The 17,976-nt window shown below is 41.3% G+C and overlaps 1 pseudogene; it reads right to left on the bottom strand.

Annotated features, from left to right (window-relative positions):
* Positions 1 to 11,188: 11,188 nt before the first annotated feature.
* Positions 11,189 to 15,702, bottom strand: LOC103298790 (mitotic spindle assembly checkpoint protein MAD2A-like; annotated as a pseudogene).
* Positions 15,703 to 17,976: the final 2,274 nt, after the last annotated feature.

Here is a 17,976-nt window from a genome sequence, read left to right as displayed (position 1 = left end):
ACATACAAGCATTTGAAAAATTATATATTCAAATATGTGACAGACGTTTGAATGTGTGGAAAAAATTAAGGCCCATAAAAACTAAGCAAATGAATTTGTACATCATATATTAACTATCTGAAAAATTAAAAGTTGTACAAAACTGTATACTACTTGACTCAGAAGCAATTGACATTTATATTGTCGTAATAAGAGAAACACTAAATGTTGAGTAAACTAAAATTACAATTATTCTGTGAAGATAAGAGGAAGAGGAAAGGGAAGAACGTTTAATCTTCATCTTCCATGGTAAGCCGTTAGTAGATGACGTCTAACTCCAGCAAATCCAAAACAGCAACAAGCACATAATATTTAGATGTATGGAGGGAAATCAAGTTCACCAGCTGGGAGACGTCATTGTGATTATTTTGAAAATACAGCAGTTGGAAAAAATACAATGAAGGGCAACACTGTTCAGGCCAAACAAAATACACGAACAGCCCGTTTAACCTGTGGTCTACCGTTGTGACTCTACCCTCTTGAAACGGGCACACTAGGGCTTCCACCAAGACCTTCAGGTGCGTCCCTGACGAGGGGGCAGGGGATGAGGAGCACAGAGCTGCAGGGCTCCAGGCTCTCTCCCCGCATCAACCAGAGCAACTATCCTTTTATCTAGTTTACCTTTGGGGCTACCATGTGATAACATATGTGAAGAGTCCTATACTACCCTAACAAATAAATGTTTGAAAAGTATTGGCCCATAAATGTGGCACTGGAGAACACTTCCAAAGCAAACATACAAGCCAATACACCACCCAGCGTGGACTGCTGCTGCTGGGCGTAGCTGTAGATTGGCTGGGAACCAGTGAGGAGAAAACAGTCTGCGGACAACACCCCTGACATCGGGCAGGAACAGTCGCAGGACATGGGGCTCTGGTGAAATAATATGCCAGCCCTCGAGGTTATCACCTCCCAGGAGGTTTGGGACTCTGGCTTTAGAAACATAGGGGAGCAAAAGCCTCGGGCCCTGGAATGCACATTTTAAAAACGGGGAAAGAATACACACCCAAACACCAAGCATCCGCTGCATCCGGGTGAAAAAACTCATAAATATAAGGGAAGCTCTGGGCAAAAAAAAAATGATCTTTGGAATCCTAACTCCAAGGACAGTGGGAAATATTTATATTCATGGTATAAATAAAAGTGTTTAATGCAGTTAAAAGTATAAAAGGCCAATGTGTATATGGAGGTTAAGCCAGAAATGAATTGAAAGCCTATTTAAAACTTAAGGTAGAGGATTGGAAATTTTTTGAGATACTCGCAGTTTCATGTATGTAATTTACTCTTTTTTTTTTTTTAAGCAAAGGTGGTTTGTTAACAGTGACATAACATTATTTAATTTTTGTGCTTTTATGGGACTTTACATATAAATAAATTCAAAAATTTTAGGGGCAGTCTTTTTATCAGACCAAGGGTTGGGATTTGGAGAAACTGGAACTTGAACATCTCCCATGCATACGAAGGGTGAGATTCCACAAGGATGGGCAATAAAATCGGATACTGGTCGGGCTGCCAGATTTATCAAATAAAAACCTAGTTAAATTAGAATTGCAGACAAACATCACTGTGTCCCAACTGTATTTTATCTGGCAAGCCTAATGACTGGAGAATCAACCCAACAATTACCAGAGCTTGCATTTGGCTGGGAGACAGATGTTTCAGTTCCAATGAATCTGAGTGGAGAGGCACAGTGGATACCCAGAGAGTCAGTCAAGACTCCAGAATATCCGCTTCCTAAAAACTGAACTGGTTGTAGAGTGTAGGTCCATCCGGACCGCCCTGATGAAGCTTACAGAGACCAGATGAGACCCTGAAGGCAATGAGTGTACGTAGGAAAGTGAGGAGGTCCAAAGACCGCACCCTGGAGCCTCAATGGTAAGATGTCTGAGAAAAAAGATGGAATCAGTGGAGGATAATAAGAAGTGACTAGTGACATGTGAAGAAAACCAAGAGTATGTGGTGTCCTGGAAGTTAAGTGAAGAAGGTAAATGAGAGAGACGAATGAGGATAACTGTCAAATGCTCCTGAGAATGAGCCACTGAATTTAACGATGTAAAAGTCACTGATCAAGTGAAGTTGATGAGAGGCTTTCCAATGGAGTCGTGGGGTCAAGAGCTGGACTGCAGTGAATTATCTAAGACAGCAGTGGACAAGTACAGACAACTATTTTGAGGAATTTTGCTGCTAAAAGTAACAGAAATGGGGCAGTAGCTGTAGGAGGGACTGAGACCAAGAGAGAGTTTGTTTATAATGGAAGAAGCAATATAATGTTTAGCAGTTTATGGGAATAATTCAGTGAGGAAGGAAAATATAATATTGCAGGAAGAAGAGAAGAAATGTATTGGAAGAAATGTACTGCGGTGATGTCTTTGCATATATGTGACAGGGACTAGAGGTGCTGGCCTTAGATAGGTATGTGGATAGCTCATCTCAAGTAAGAGGCCGAAGGACAGTGTATGTGGGTGCAGATGCTGCTAAAGGGTAAATGTGTAGCAAGGGCCTGAAGAAGTATTTTTCTGAGTGCTTCTACTTTCTTAGGGAAGGAGGAAGAAAGGTCATTGTCTGGGGGCAAGGATGGAGGAAGGAGCAAGTATGTCAAGGATTTGAAGAGATAGGAGATGGCAGAAAATAGTGTAGGAAAGCTGAATGGTGAATAGACCAAAGAAATATTGTGAGATTGCCAGGCAGCAGCATTAGGCCCGTTTGATGTTTGTAATTATAAATTTTAAATGGGGCTAATCATAGGGTAGTGTGCTTTCCTTCAGCCACATGCCGTGCTGGCTAGGTGGAGAGCTAGATTAATCAGGGTTATGTTTTTCTAAATTGATACAAGAGAGAGGCAGAGGAATTGAGGGTGGTTGAGACCGTTTTTAAGATGGCAAGCGAGAGAAGTGAAAGGGGATGACGGACAGGGAAAAGGTACCAGGAACAAAGGACTGGAAGTCCTGATGGGGTCAAAGGATTGTTAAAGGTGAACTTTAAAAGGCCATTGGAAAAAATCACACATGCTTATTATGGAACTACCAAGAATTAAGACGGGAGAAGTGGAAAAATTACTCTGAGCCATGAAATGAGAGCTTTTTTAACTTGACCAATTTATTTTGATAGATAGGATGACAACACTCTAGTAAGTACTAGAGGCCAAGCCACCTGATGTGTTGGCAAAGACACAGCCAAACATATTCTGACAAGATGTTCTCAATTCTAGCTGGTTCTCAGGGGCTTCAGGTTTTTTGCAGCAGTGAGAGGTAAAGGTTAATTTATCTGACACTACCCCCTGGCAGGCTTCCTAGAGTGAGAGCTGGCTTCCTGCAGGGCAGGACCATTTGGTAAACATCCCAAGAGAATACTCAGGTGGAGGAACAGGGCTAGGGGCCTGTTCCTGGAGGACTTGGACCTGAAACTGGAAGACTTGGACCTGAGCTCCTGTTCAAATCAGGAATGATCTGGTACTGTCCCAACCATGAACACTGAGATGGCAGAAAAGGGAAGTCCATCAAGGTTCAGAACAAGGCACTTGTTACACCCGAGTTGATGCTGGCGCTTCCCGAAGCCTGCAGCATATTAGTGCACAGAGTTTGGCCTACATCCTGCTGGGTCATATTGCACTGTCCCAGAGAGCAACAGGCAAAGGAGGAAGTGCACACCTGCTTCTCTTCCTGCCTCTGTGAGTTCCCCTGAATTCATGCTGCTCCAGGTCTAGTGTGTGTGGTATCAGGTCATTCATCCTCTGTGTGCTTCATCAGCAAACATGATTAAACTCCCCTCTTCTTCTTCATAGCTGTATATTTTAAGAAAAAAAATAAAGAAAGAAAGAAAAATGTAATGCTTTTGTCCTAATCACACAGCCAGTATCCTGTATTACAATGACCTGTTCTGTAAGGGTTTGAGGAACTGGCCTGGAAAGTCCAGTAGAAGAAGGAAACTCAAAGCGTTAAGGCATTTTTCAGTACCAGCAATGGGTTACTAAGGCAGGGATGGCGAGTATAAATTTCCCTATGCATTCATCATACTTCAAAGGCATAGCAGATGTCAAGGTTCTCTTTTCTGATTCACTCCCAAAAGAATTTTGCACAATACTTCAGAGAACCACAGCAGTTAGTTGGAGTTAGCACTGAAAACCCTCATATGTACCTTTTGTGATGAAGAATGAATTGATCATAACACAGGGTGGGGGAAAAGTAGGTTTACAGTTGTGAGAATGAAAAACAGAATTTATTCTTGTATTATTATTTATTAATTATTATATTATTTTCAATATGAACAACTATAAATCTACTTTGTCCCAGTCTGTACTCAAAGAGAATGGATTCTGGGCATCCAACACCAGCTAGAGATTATTGCAACTCATCAGAATTTTTATTTAAAAACAACAACAAATTCTTGAAATTCTATTCACTTCCCCAATAAATGCATTAATCAATAGGATCTAATAGCCTCTTGATTCTACCTCATTGCTACTCATCACATATCAGCAGTCTTGGCTCAACTACTGATTTATATTTAAAGCTCAATATGATCCAAACCATAGATTTGTAATCTACCATGAAACTGAGCTATTATGAGATTACTGACAAAAAAAAAAAAAAAAAGGAGAGAGATACTATAGCATAGGACAATATTGTGAATCTTAAAGTCAAACAGATGTGAATTTGTATCAAATTACCATCATTTTTACCTTCAGTTTCATAATATTCTCAAACCTCAGTTTCTCTTCTACAGAGTGGAGGTGATAATACTAACAACCTTGAGGGAAATTTTTTTATACTTTTTTATTTAATTTATTGGAATGACATCCTATCTAATAAAAGAGTAATATGCAAATTGACCACACCTCTGCTACACCCACCAGCCACGCCCACCAGCCAATCAGGAGTGAATATGCAAATAAACCAAATCAAGATGGCTGCGGCCACAGAGAACAGGAGGGAGGCTTGGGTTTCCCTGGCAATAGAGGAAGCCAAGCTTTCCGCCTGCCCTTGCCGGCCTAGGCCTCCACTCAATGCTACAAAGTTTCAATGATAGACGATAAATAAATCCAAACACAAATGGCAGCAGCCATGGAGCTGGAAAGAGCAGGAGGCTAGGGTTGCCCCTGGTGATGGAGGAAGCAAAGCTTCTGAAGCTCTGGCCTGCCTTGGCCTCCGCTCCAGGCTACAAAGTTTCAATTATAGAAGATACATAAATCCCAACAGAAATGGCTGCCGCCATGGAGCAAGCAGGAGGCTTGGCTCCACTCCAGGCTACAAAGTTTCAATTATAGAAGATGAATAAATCCCAGATACCAGGGCCTCTGCTTGGATTGCCAGGGGACATGGCCAGCCTGCAAACCACCACAGGCCCCTTGCCCAGGCCGACCCACGCCCCAAGGGAACCCCTACCCTGATCTGGGACACCCTTCAGGGCAAACCAGCTGGCCCCCACCCATGCACCAGGCCTCTATCCTATCTAATAAAAGAGTAATATGCAGATTGACCATCACTCTAACACACAAGATAGCTGCCCCCATGTGGTCAAAGATCCTGCCCCCATGTGGACACAAGATGGCCACCACAAGATGGCCAGCAGGGGAGTGCAATTGGGGGGGACCAGGCCTGCAAGGGAGGGCAGTTGGGGGCAATCAAGCCTGCAGGGGAGGGCAGTTAGGGGTGACCAGGCTGGCAGAGGAGGGAAGTTTTGGGTGACCGGGCCTGCAGGGAAGGGCAGTTGGGGGACCCAGGCCTGCAGTAGAGAGCAGTTGCGGGGGACCAGGCCTGCAGCGGATGGCAGTTAGGGGCAAACAGGCTGGCAGGGGAGCAGTTAGGCATCAATCAGGCTGGCAGGGGAGTGGTTAGGGGGTGATCAGGCTGGCAGGCAGAAGCGGTTAGGGGCAATCAGGAAGGCAGGCAGGCGAGCAGTTGGGAGCCAGCAGTCCTGGATTGTGAGAGGGATGTCCCAGATTGGAGAAGGTGCAGGCTGGGCTGAGGGAAACCCCACTCCCTCCATGCACGAATTTCATGCACCAGGCCTCTAGTTGGTTAATAAAATTATATAGGTTTCCAGTATACAATGCTATAATACATCATCTGTATATTGTATTGTGCATTCACCACTCCAAGTAAAGTCTCCTTCCATCACCACTTATCCCCGCTATACCCTTTTCTACCTCTCCCCACCCCTTTTCCCTCTGGTAATCACCATACTGTTGTCTGTGTCTATGAATTATTTGTTTTTTTTGCTTAATCCCTTCATCTTTTTCACCCAGCCCTGAAACCTCCCTCTTCTCTGACAGCTATCAGTCTGTTCTCTATGAGTCTGTTTCTATTCTTTTTTTTTTGGAAGGGGGGGCGAGGAGGCTCATATTTTGTTCATTAGATTCCACATATAACTTATCATATGTTATTTGTCCTGCAACCTCCCTCTTCTCTGACAGCTGTCAGTCTGTTCTCTATGAGTCTGTTTCTCTTTTTTTTTTTTCTGACTGGCTTATTTCACTTAGCATAATACCCTATAGGTCCATCCATGGTGTAACAGAGGATAAGATTCCCTATTTTTTATGGCCAAGTAGTATTCTATTGTACCACAGCTTTTTTATCCATTCATCTACTGATGGACACTTGGGCTGCTTCCATATCTTGACTATTGTAAATAATGCTTCAGTGAACATAGGGATGCATACATTCTTTCTGATTGGTGTTGCAAGTTTCTTCAGGTATATTCCCAGAAGTGGAATTGCTGGGTCATAAGACAGTTCCATTTTTAATTTTTTAAATTTCTTTAAACTTTTTTAATACTCACCCAAGGATATGTTAGTCATTGCTTTTTTTCTTTTGTTATTGTTTTGTTTTTTATTGATTTCATTCAGAGAGAAAGGAAAAGAGAGAGAGAAATATACATGTGAAAGAGAAACATCATTAGGTAGCCTCCCATACCTGCCCTGACCAGGGACTGAACCTGCAACCTAGGTATGTGCTCTAACTGGGACTCGAACCCACAACCTTTCTGTGTATGGAACAATGCTCCAACCAACTGAGCCACCTGGCCATGGCTCATTTTGAATTTTTTGAGGAAACTCCATACTGTTTTCCACAGTGGTTGCACCAGTCTGCATTCCTACCAACAGTGCATGAGAAGATTCCCTTTTCTCCACATCCTTGCCAACACTTACTGTTTCTTGATTTATTGATGAATGCCATTCTAACAGGTGTGAGGTGATATCTCATTGTGGTTTTAATTTGCATTTCTCTGATGATTAGAGATGCTGAGCATCTTTCCATATCTATTGGCATCTGTATGCTCTCTTTGGAGACATGTCTATTCAGGTCCGTTGCCCATTTTTTAACTAGATTGTTTGTATTTTTGGTGATCACTTGTATAAGTTCTCTATAAATTTCGACATTAACCCCTTCTCAGATGTATCAATGTCGAATATGTTCTCTCATTCGGTGGGTTGTCTTGATTTTGTTGATTGTTTCCTTTGCTGTGCAAAAACTTTTTAGTTTTATGTAGTCCCATTTGTTTACTTTTGTTGTTGTTACCCTTGCCCAAGGAGATATATCAGAAAAAAATATTGCTACGAGAAATGTCTGATATTTTACTGCCTACTTACTGGTAGGATTTTTATGGTTTTGAGTCTAACATTTAAATCTTTAATCAATTTTGAGTTTATTCTTATGTGTGTGAAAAGGTGGTCTGGTTTCATTTTTTTTTGCATGTATCTGTCCAATTTTCCCAACACCATTTATTGAATAGACTGTCTTTATCCCATTGTATGTTCTTGCTTCTTTGTCAAATATTAATTGACCATATGGACATGGGTTTATTTCTGGGTTCTCTATTCTGTTCCATTGATCTATATGTCTATTTTTATGCTAGTACCATGCTGTTTTGATTACTATGGCCTTGTAGTATAGTTTGATATCAGGTAATGTGATTCCTCCAACTTTGTTCTTCTTTCTCAAGATTGCTATGGCTATTTGGAGACTTTTGTGACTCCATAAAATTGTTTTGAAATATTTGTTCTAGTTCTGTGAAATATGCCATTGGTTTCTTGATAGGAATTGTGTTGAACTATAGGTTAATCTGGGTAGTATGAACATTTTAATTATATTAATTCTTCCCATCCATGAACATAATATATACATCCACTTATTTGTATCTTCTTCAATGTCTTATAATTTTCCAAGTACAGGTCTTTTACATCCTTAGTTAAATTTATTTCTAGGTATTTTTTATGCAGTTGTAAGAGGGTAATTTTGATTTATCATGAAAGTGTAATATATATAAAGTATCTAGTACAAAACTAGAACAGAATTAGTGCCCAATTAATAACTATTACTATAAATGTATAACTTACTTGCTATAGATCTCATGCAATTTTCCTATACTAAGGGTAGACTTTTCCACTCACTATCGTTAGCAAAAAAAATAAAAATAAAAAAAATACAGGCAGCTGCTTCCATGTGGATTTCTGATCATGTGAGTCAGTGTTAAAAATCTTGGCTCCCATGACCAAAAATTTGATAGCTTTGCAAGCTGTTCCAGAAATGGGTCACAGTATTATTTTTCTCTTTTAGTGGGAATATAGAAAGATGAAGCTTTTATGTGTGAATTTGTTAACCTCCCTTCTTCTTATCAACTTGTGACCTTCTAGAAAGAAGGAACTAGGTTGATTGTAATAATGACCACATTCCTGTGTACAGGAAGGTGCCATTAAACTGTGAAGAATGTCCCCAGCCAACTATCCTAGTTCCAAAATAAAGGAGGGGTTGTCCTCATGTTTGCCCCAAAGCCAAAAACCTAAAAGCCACAGAGTAAACATCACCACTGTGATAGAGGCTCTCCTGAGTCAGAAAAAAAGGGGGAGATATCTTAGCTTCTTCCTTTTGCTCACCTTCTAATCTCTTACCAGTCTCTTCTGTTGGCCAAACATCGAGAACCACCTGACAAGATAGCTTGACATAAGCTACAGGGGTAATACTGGCATACCGGGACCAGGGGCAGGGGCAGGAAGTAATCTAAGGACCAATGGGAAAACAACTGAAATCTTCTTTCAGTTTCTTGAAAAGGCCAAGCTCTTTCCAATGTCAAGATATTTACATATTCTGTACCCTCTGCCTATAATTCTTTTCCTACCACTATTCACCTAGCTGCTTCTTTCTCATTCTTCAGGCCTAAATTTAAATATCACTTCCTCAAAGAAGTCTTCCCTGATTATCTTCCCTATTAGTCTTCTTTAAAAAAAAAAAAAACCTTATGTGCCCACAAACCTTATAATTGTGTAGATATCTGTGTGATTATCTGTATAATGTCTATTTATCTAGGGGCAAGACCTATCTGTTTTGCTTCCTACTATATTGCCAGAATCTGGACAGTGCCTCGCATGTAGTCATCAGTACTCAGTAAAATTGGTAGCCATAATTATTACTGTCTATTATTTTTAGCAATAATTGAATAATCAAAAGGAGATATCAGCCCTTTAGAGTATATATTAATTTCTTTCTGATGCTTCTCTCTATTTTTTTCTTCCTAATATTTAGTTAACACAAGTTGTAAGTTCCAGTTCTATAAATACTTTTTAAGCATTGTCTAGAATATCAAATTTCTACTTCTTAAGGCTTCAAAGTTCAATAGAGGAAGTTGCTACATTCCTTGAACTGTCAAAACAAAAACTATGTTGGCAAACTTGGAATATATAAATTCTTTTCATCAAATTATCTGTAACTGAAATGAGAAGAATCTGTGCAGAAGAGTCATTTATCATCTGCACAATCTGTTTATGCTTCACACATTCTGGTTGGGATCTTTTGATTTTTGTTCTTTAAAACTATTGAATGATACATTTTTTGGGCACTTCCCAGAAGATCTTCATTATTTTTCTTCTACAATCATTTTGTTCCTCAATAAAATTCAGCTCCCTTTTTTTCTTAGCATTTTGTTCTAGTTGCTACATGTGGAGTGGAGGAATGCCCTACCATTTGTAGATAAAATAAATCTGGAGTCTACATAAGGAGGGGCTGTTTTGTCTTTAGAGACTTTTAAAAAAATTGTTGACAGTATTACAGATGTCTTCCATTTCCCCCCCGTCCACCCAGCCCCTACCCACGCTCCCAGGATTTTACTACTCTATTGTCCATGTCATGGGCTATGTATATAAGTATATAAATTTTTTGGTTTATTTTTCCTTGTCCCTCCACCTTCACATCTAGGTAGAGACTTTGTCTCTAAGATTCCCAGGCTTTCTTAACCCCAGGCTTCTCAATCCCATCTGCCACTATCTCCCATGTTATCATTTGTGTGTGTGTGTGTATGCGCGCGTATGGAGCTAAAAGCCCACTTTCAGGTTCATTTTTACCATCACTCTAAGATCTACTCATCGAGTATTTATCAAATGCCTATTATGCGTTGGAAACCATGCTAGGGCTAGAGACTCAATTAGAATAAGGTGTGGTTCTTGCTTTCAAGGAGCATACTGTGTAGTACAGCGAGTCAGGCAAGTAACAAATATGTATGTATGTATGTATATATGTATTTCAACATACACATTTACCTTTATTTATCAATGTCATTTAAAGTTTGATTTTATAAAACAAAAAGGTACTAAGAGTTCTGTATTACTGGAATTTAAACAGGAGAAATAATGACAACTTTGTAAGTGTAAATTATATACATTAAAATAAAATAATTAGAGAGTTTTTCAATATGGGAGCTATACAAATGAAACAAATGGCAAAAAGACCTTCTAGGAATATTTTGTTATTGTAGATTATTAGAAACTTTAGGACCTAAACAAAGAATCTGAATATTCAGACTTCTTTTGCTGTTTCATATTTACCTATTTTCTGAGTCAAGCTACTTGACCAAAAGGTCTGATTTAGGAAAGCATTTAGCTTTATGGCAAAAGTTCCCCATCTCCAGTTACTACCTTCAAAGGAATTGACATTACAGTGCTGATATAATCTGCTGGTTCTCTCTGAACAGTGTGCAAAAAATGTCCACCCTATGGAAAGTCAAACAGGTACCAAAAAATGGAACAAAAATGTACAGTTCAATAAAGCATAACATTAGGGTTTCCCAATCTAAAATCAATCAGTGAAGTAAAGCATGAACTATAGTTGACTTGGTTTCAGGAAACACATTTGAGAATTCCATTATTGTTCTCTGCTCATCTTCAGCCACGGACAGGGATTTTGTCGGCCACCGTGACATTTACCTTGTGGATGGTAGCAGTGAAGGAACTCAGATGAACTTGCTCGGAATTGATAATGAACTGTGGTCCCAACTCTTCCCATGTTTCAGATACAACCAAAACTTTGTCTGTATAGAGCAACAGATCAAATGAACCAGAAACTTCCAACAGTGGCAGGAATGTCACTGTAGCTGTGATCTGTCTGATCACCCAGCAGATTTCATCTTGGATAGCTTTCTGAGACTGTTCTCAGGGTGTACTGTCATCTTTGGCAGTCTTGTCACAATTAGTATCAAACTGCCATCTTTCAAGGACCTCACCACTTTCAATATTCGAGATGACTACTACCAGTTTCCGCACTGAACACTTGTATAACCAATCTCTTAGTTGTTCCACCACATTGCTTAGGTATTTCACGAGCTCAGGATCAGTGGTTACAAGCAAGGTGAGTCCACACTGCTGCACTCAAGTAAAGGTTTCAGATGGATAAATGCCACCCTGATGTAAAATGCTGTGGATGCCAAGTGAGAAGAACTCGGGCACGATGTTGGTGCTCCAGCGCAGGGTGATGCCCTGATCCCCGGAGAGCTGCCCCAGGATGGCCAGGCCAACAGCCACAGTGCACGTCCACCACACACCACGACCGCAGGCTCGCAGCAGCTACCCCCCACCTCACTTCAAAAGTCACCAAATAACAAATATTTACAATTCATTATGTCAAATTTTCTAAGAAAAGTAAACACAAAGCACTATGGGAAGAGGTCACTAACTCAGTCTTTGGGGTCGGGGAGAGGTGAGAGTAGGGATGCCACAGCAAAAGTTTCCTGGAAGAGGTGGTGCTTGAGCTGAAAGATGAGTAAGATTTTCCTGGACAAAGAGTAGAAGAATGTTCCAGAAAAAAAGGAATAGTATATGCAGAAGTTCATAGCAATGTGTTATGAAGGAATTATTAGTAATTTAGGGCGAGGGCCAGGACAGGGAAGGGAGTGTGAGATGAACTAAAGAGGTAAGCACAGAACAGGGTGTTGACAGGTTTTATATCAGGTAAGAATCGATTTTCTATGATCAGGTCCTTCTGAACTAACTCAAGTTAAAAGGAATTGATGCTCTCCATGGAAAGAAGATAGACTTTTGGAATCAGGCAACTTGAGTTTGAAACTTGGTTGGGCCATTAGTTTTTGACCTTGGCAAAATTACTTAGCCTCTCTAAGCCTCAGTTGCTTCATCAATAAATGGACATCATATCTGCTCTAAAGGATTATAATTAGGATTAAATAATATAATACATATAGTATCCAGTGCATTACATGATATAAAGTTAAATCTCAACTATTATAGAATAAACCTCTATAATCAAGAATATGCAGCCCCTGCCAGAATGGCTAAGTTGGTTGAGCATCACCCCATGCACCGAAAGGTTGCTAGTTCAATTCCTGGTCTCTCTCTCTCTCTCTCTCTCTCTCTCTCTCTCTCTCTCTCTTTCTCTCTCTACCTCACCCTCTCCCTTCCTGTCTCTCTAAAAATAGATTTAAAAATCTTAAAACACAACAATAACACAATATCCATGGAAAGCTTTGAGTCATCTAGTTAAGTGAACACAAACTAGTTCTGGTTTGTCTCCAGCAACCAAAGAGACATTTATCCTGCTTGGACTATTTGTATCCTTTTTTGTTTGGGCTCTTGGTTTCTGTGCTGTTTTTAAATATATATTTTTTATTGATTTCAGAGAGGAAGGGAGAGGGAGAGATAGAAACATCACAGATAAGAATCATTGATTGGCTGCCTCCTGCATGCCCCCTACTGGGGATCAATCCCACAACTCGGGTATATGCCCTTGACCGGAATCGAACCAGGGACCCTTCAGTCCGCAGGCCAATGCTCTATCCACTGAGCCAAACCAGCTAGGGCTGTGCTTCTTAAAAAGATATATTTTTAGTGATTTCAGAGAGGAAGAGAGAGAGAGAGAGAGAGAGAGAGAGAGAGAGAGAGAGAGAGACATCAATGATGAGAGAGATACATCCCAAACTGGGGAACAAACCCATATCTCAGGCATGTGCCCTGACCGGGGATTAAAACGCAACCTCCTGGTTCATAGGTCGATGCTCAACCACTAAGCCATGCCAGCCAGGCTGTCTCTGTGCTTTTAATGGTAACATATATATTTCACAATTTGGTGCTATTTTACTGCCTAATAAATGAGTTCTTTGGAAGTGAATTATTATATCCTCAGACTCATTCTCATTTCCTTTATGTCACAGAATTTTTTTTGAGTTAAAGGAGGCTCTAGAACTCATCTCTGGAAGCTGGGAACAGACACCTATGTTAAAATAGAACATGGCTTAACAACAAACAATTTGAATACCCCTCCGTCTGGAACTGGCTAAATAAATTTGTATCTTTATGCTGTGAAATACTATGCAGCAGCTAAAAGAGATAGCTCTCTATGCACTAACATAACTAGGTCTCCAAGACCTATAGTTAAATGGAAAAGCAAGCTACATGAAGATGTTTGCAGAATGACACCATCATTGTTTATAGAAAAATATACACATACATAATTAACCAAAATTATATGCTAAGGTTATGTGTGTAGTGTATAAATGCATAGGAAAAACTCTGGAGGGATACACACTAAAATGATGAGGGGCTATGTATGGTGACAAGAGAAGGTTTGTCGGGATGGGGAGGGGTGAGGAAGGACAGTTGTCCAAGGAGACATTAGTCTTTTCAGAAACACTTCAATTTTTTACAAGTAATACTCTCATTGTTTGTGTAATCCAAAATTTGTTTTCAAAAAATAAACAAAGAGAGAACAAAGACGTAGAGGTTGGATGAAACTGGCTCAAATCCTGACTCAGCAGCTTGTTAACTGTACGACTTTTGGGAAGACCTGGCCCCTCTGTCTCAGTTTCTTCATCAGCAAAATCAAGATACCACTGCCGCCGAAACCGGTTTGGCTCAGTGGATAGAGCGTCAGCCTGCGGACTGAAAGGTCCCAGGTTCGATTCCGGTCAAGGGCATGTACCTTGGTTGCGGGCACATCCCCAGTAGGGGGTGTGCAGGTGGCAGCTGATCCATGTTTCTCTCTCATTGATGTTTCTAACTCTCCATCTCTCTCCCTTCCTCTCTGTAAAAAATCAATAAAATATATTTATTTATTTATTTTTTTTTTTTTAATATATTTTTTATTGATTTTTACAGGGAGGAAGGGAGAGGGATAGAGAGCTAGAAACGTCGATGAGAGAGAAACATCGACCAGCTGCCTCCTGCACACCCCCCACTGGGGATGTGCCCGCAACCAAGGTACATGCCCTCGACCGGAATCGAACCTGGGACCTTCCAGTCCGCAGGCCGACGCTCTATCCACTGAGCCAAACCGGCCTCGGCCAATAAAATATATTTAAATAAAAAAGATCCCACTGCCTGTCTTGTGTCGTTGTAAAGACTAAAAGTAAAACTCCCTGTACACGATCAGCACTCCCATGTGTTAGTTGTTTCTTTCCCCCAGTCTGATTCCAATGGTTCTTTTTTCCCAGCTAAAACAATTTTTTTTTTAATTAGAAAAACCAAATACAAAGTGGCCACCTAGAATCTGAACCCTCTTCCTATGTTTGGGTACTTCCTCCAATCACTGAGGCAGAGATTGCCGCCCACTGTTGAAAATGACAGATACTTTCCCAGTTGCCCTTGCAGCAAAGTGGCAGTCAGATGACTTAGGCTTCCTTATCAGGACCCACTTTCCTTACAAATAGAGGGATTGCTTCCAGGCCTATGGATAGTTACCCATCAAGGGCTCTCATCACTAACTTTTCACTGAATCCTTGAATTTTTATTTTAACTGAAACTAATTTTAACTGTCACAGACTCCGGGTGGGCTTGGGGCTGATAGTATCTTGCTGATAGTATCCAAAACAAAGGGGATCTTGCTTTCTGAAGCCATTGCACAGGAGCAAGACATTCTATCAGACTCTAGGCAGGTTGCTGTGCAATGGCATTCTATCCAGTTCGATGGTCTTAATCCAGGTGCTCCGACCTAGATGAAACCACACCATCACTGCACTTCCTGCTCCAGGAAAGAGAATCCACTTCTCAGGAACCTCTAGGACCCCCGGGTTAACATTCTTGGAGGAATTAATAACGAAGTGGCTATTTTATATTCATCCCTGGCACTTTGAGCTCTTTTTGTGCTTTATAACTGTTGCTGGTCCAAGGTGCCTGAAGACTCTGCTTTCTGGACTAGAGCATGAGAATTCACTTCAGTATCTACAATAGAACTCCAAGCTAGGCTTCCTCATCTTAGTCATTAATAGATACCCCAGCCACTTATAACTTCTAGAACTGAGCTGAAAAGGAGCACAGATATGTCCCAGACAGCTATGAGGCAACACTGGATCCTCTCAGCCTCCCCATCTCTTGTTTCCAGACCAGCAGCTCTTTATGGGCTTCTGTCAACAGTGCTCCACCTCAAGCTGCACCGTGTGCCTCTCGCCTCCCATCCCGGGAGGTATTAATGCCAAGGTACAGAATGTCACCAGGTCCTGCTTGTGACCTACATCTGTGAAACCCAGAAGTACCAGGAGTTAATACCACATGAGTTGACAGCAGGCCGATAAATTCTTCCCCCTTTCTCTATCGGGACTATTTTGAGATGCAATTTACGTGACTTCCTGGAGGATGATCCTGTGGACATGAACACTCAGTCTCACTTTGCAGCTGCCAACTTGATAACGTAGTCTCACACTGGCTCCCCCTTTTCTGCTACAGTCTCCTTATCCCTCGCGACTGGAAATGAACTCCCTAATCCAGGAGAAGTACCATAAGCTCTTTGCCTCAGGCTCTGCTTATTGGGTAGCCCAAGCTAAGACAATACCACAAAATTCATAGTCAAAATTATGTCAGTTTCACCATGATTGGTTGTAGGGAGCGGCTCTAGGGCCAAGCCTCCGACTGACCTGTGGCAGGGCCACAAACAAGTCCCGGCTTGGAGGGCAGAGCCCTCCTAGCACAATTAAGCCTGACCTTACAGACCTCCCCTGCTCCTTCCTAGGTAGCTAATGGGCTGTGGGAGGTGCAGCAAGTGCTGCCAAAACAAGGTGAAACTCACAAGAACATTGTAAGCATGTTGACCACTACCCTTGTTTTGCTTTGTGTGCTCTGACTATAAAATAAAGACTCACTTGCAGGCCGAGACGCTGTCTCTCCATCCAGAGAAGCAGCGTCCCACTGAGCCCCAGCTGTATTCTTTAATCCTTCACCGCCCCTCCTCAGGCTCACCAAACCTGCCGTGCTGGATGCGGCACAATTGGTAGCTTTTCCTCACTTGGGAATCCTTTCTGGTTTCTCACTCAGTTCTATTCTCAATGTGTGACTTTGGGAAAATTGCTTAATCTCTGAACCTCATATTCTTCAAGGTATCATGGAGATAATAATAATGCCTATCTCATGAAGAGTTGGGGGAATTAAAAGTAAATAATGATTTAAAATCACTTAGTATAGTTCTAGGCATGTAGTGAATGCTCAAAAATGTCAGTTTTTGTTATTATTATAATAAAAATCAGTCTCATTTGCAACATGGTGGAGCTCTAGGGGAGATGGAAAAAGGAAAGGGAGTTCACCTACAAATACATTGGGAAGTATGTTCACATACCTATGAACACATGTGATCATGCTACACAATACATGATTTTCACCATGGACACAAAATCTAACTCTGAAAGGAGTACACTTGGTATGTTTAAACTGATTAGGATCCCAGTGGTCCTAGGCTTTGTTGGATGTTTTCATCTGTAGCTTAAGGGGCTAGCACAGCGCAGGGATGGCCAGGCTTCTCTCTTCTGAAGCTCTGTCCATTGACTCTCAGTTGTGCCTGGGGTTCCCGACAGTAGATGGCCTGCCTCTCACATCTTGCCATCTTTTTTAAAAAATACTTCTTTTTAAAGTATGTTTTCATTGATTTTATGTATTATTTTTTTAATTTATCTTTGTTGTTGATAGTATTGCAGGAGGCCTCTTTGTTTTTTCCCCCCATTGACCGCCCTCTACCTCGCACCCACCCTTCCCAGGTCTTCACCACACTATATTCATATAACTTTCCTGGTTAATCTCCCCCTACCCCTGCCCTTGCTCTGAAATTCCTCAGTCTTGTTTTCATTGACATTAGAGAGAGAGATAGAAACATCGATGAGAGAGAAATATCAACATTGATCTTGGCTGCCTCTTGCACACCCCCTACTGGGGATCGAGCCCAAAACCCAGGTAGGCATGTGCCCTGAACAGGAATCAAACCTCTTGGTGCAGGCATCCTCAAACTATGGCCACATGCGGGTGTTTTTGCCGTTTTATTTTTTTACTTCAAAATAAGATATGGGCAGTGTGCATAGGAATTTGTTCATAGTTTTTTTTTAAAACTATAGTCCGGCCCTCCAGCGGTCTGAGGGACAGTGAACTGGCCCCCTGTTTAAAAAGTTTGAGGACCCCTGTTTGGTGCATAGGTCGAAGTTCAGCCACTGAGCCACACCCACCTGGCCCACCTTTGGTCTCAGTGTCTCAATTGTGTCATTTTGGGCTTTTACTTGTTGATGTGGATTTATTTTTCTTTCGTCTCTGGCTGCCAAAGGTTTTGGTGCTTTTATTATTTGTAGGGAACTAGATCAACTACAACCATCTCTTTGCTGGGTGTAGGTTTTCACAGTAGTGGATGTGCTGCTGCTGCCTGCTGCTCCCCCGGTTGCAAGTCTCATAGGGCACTGCTGTGACAGAAGTCAAAGTAC

The sequence above is a fragment of the Eptesicus fuscus genome, chromosome 7 (genome assembly GCF_027574615.1).
Source record: "Eptesicus fuscus isolate TK198812 chromosome 7, DD_ASM_mEF_20220401, whole genome shotgun sequence".
Lineage (NCBI taxonomy): Eukaryota > Metazoa > Chordata > Mammalia > Chiroptera > Vespertilionidae > Eptesicus > Eptesicus fuscus.
Note: the sequence above shows the minus strand (reverse complement) of the source record. Positions and strands in the feature narration are given on the sequence as shown.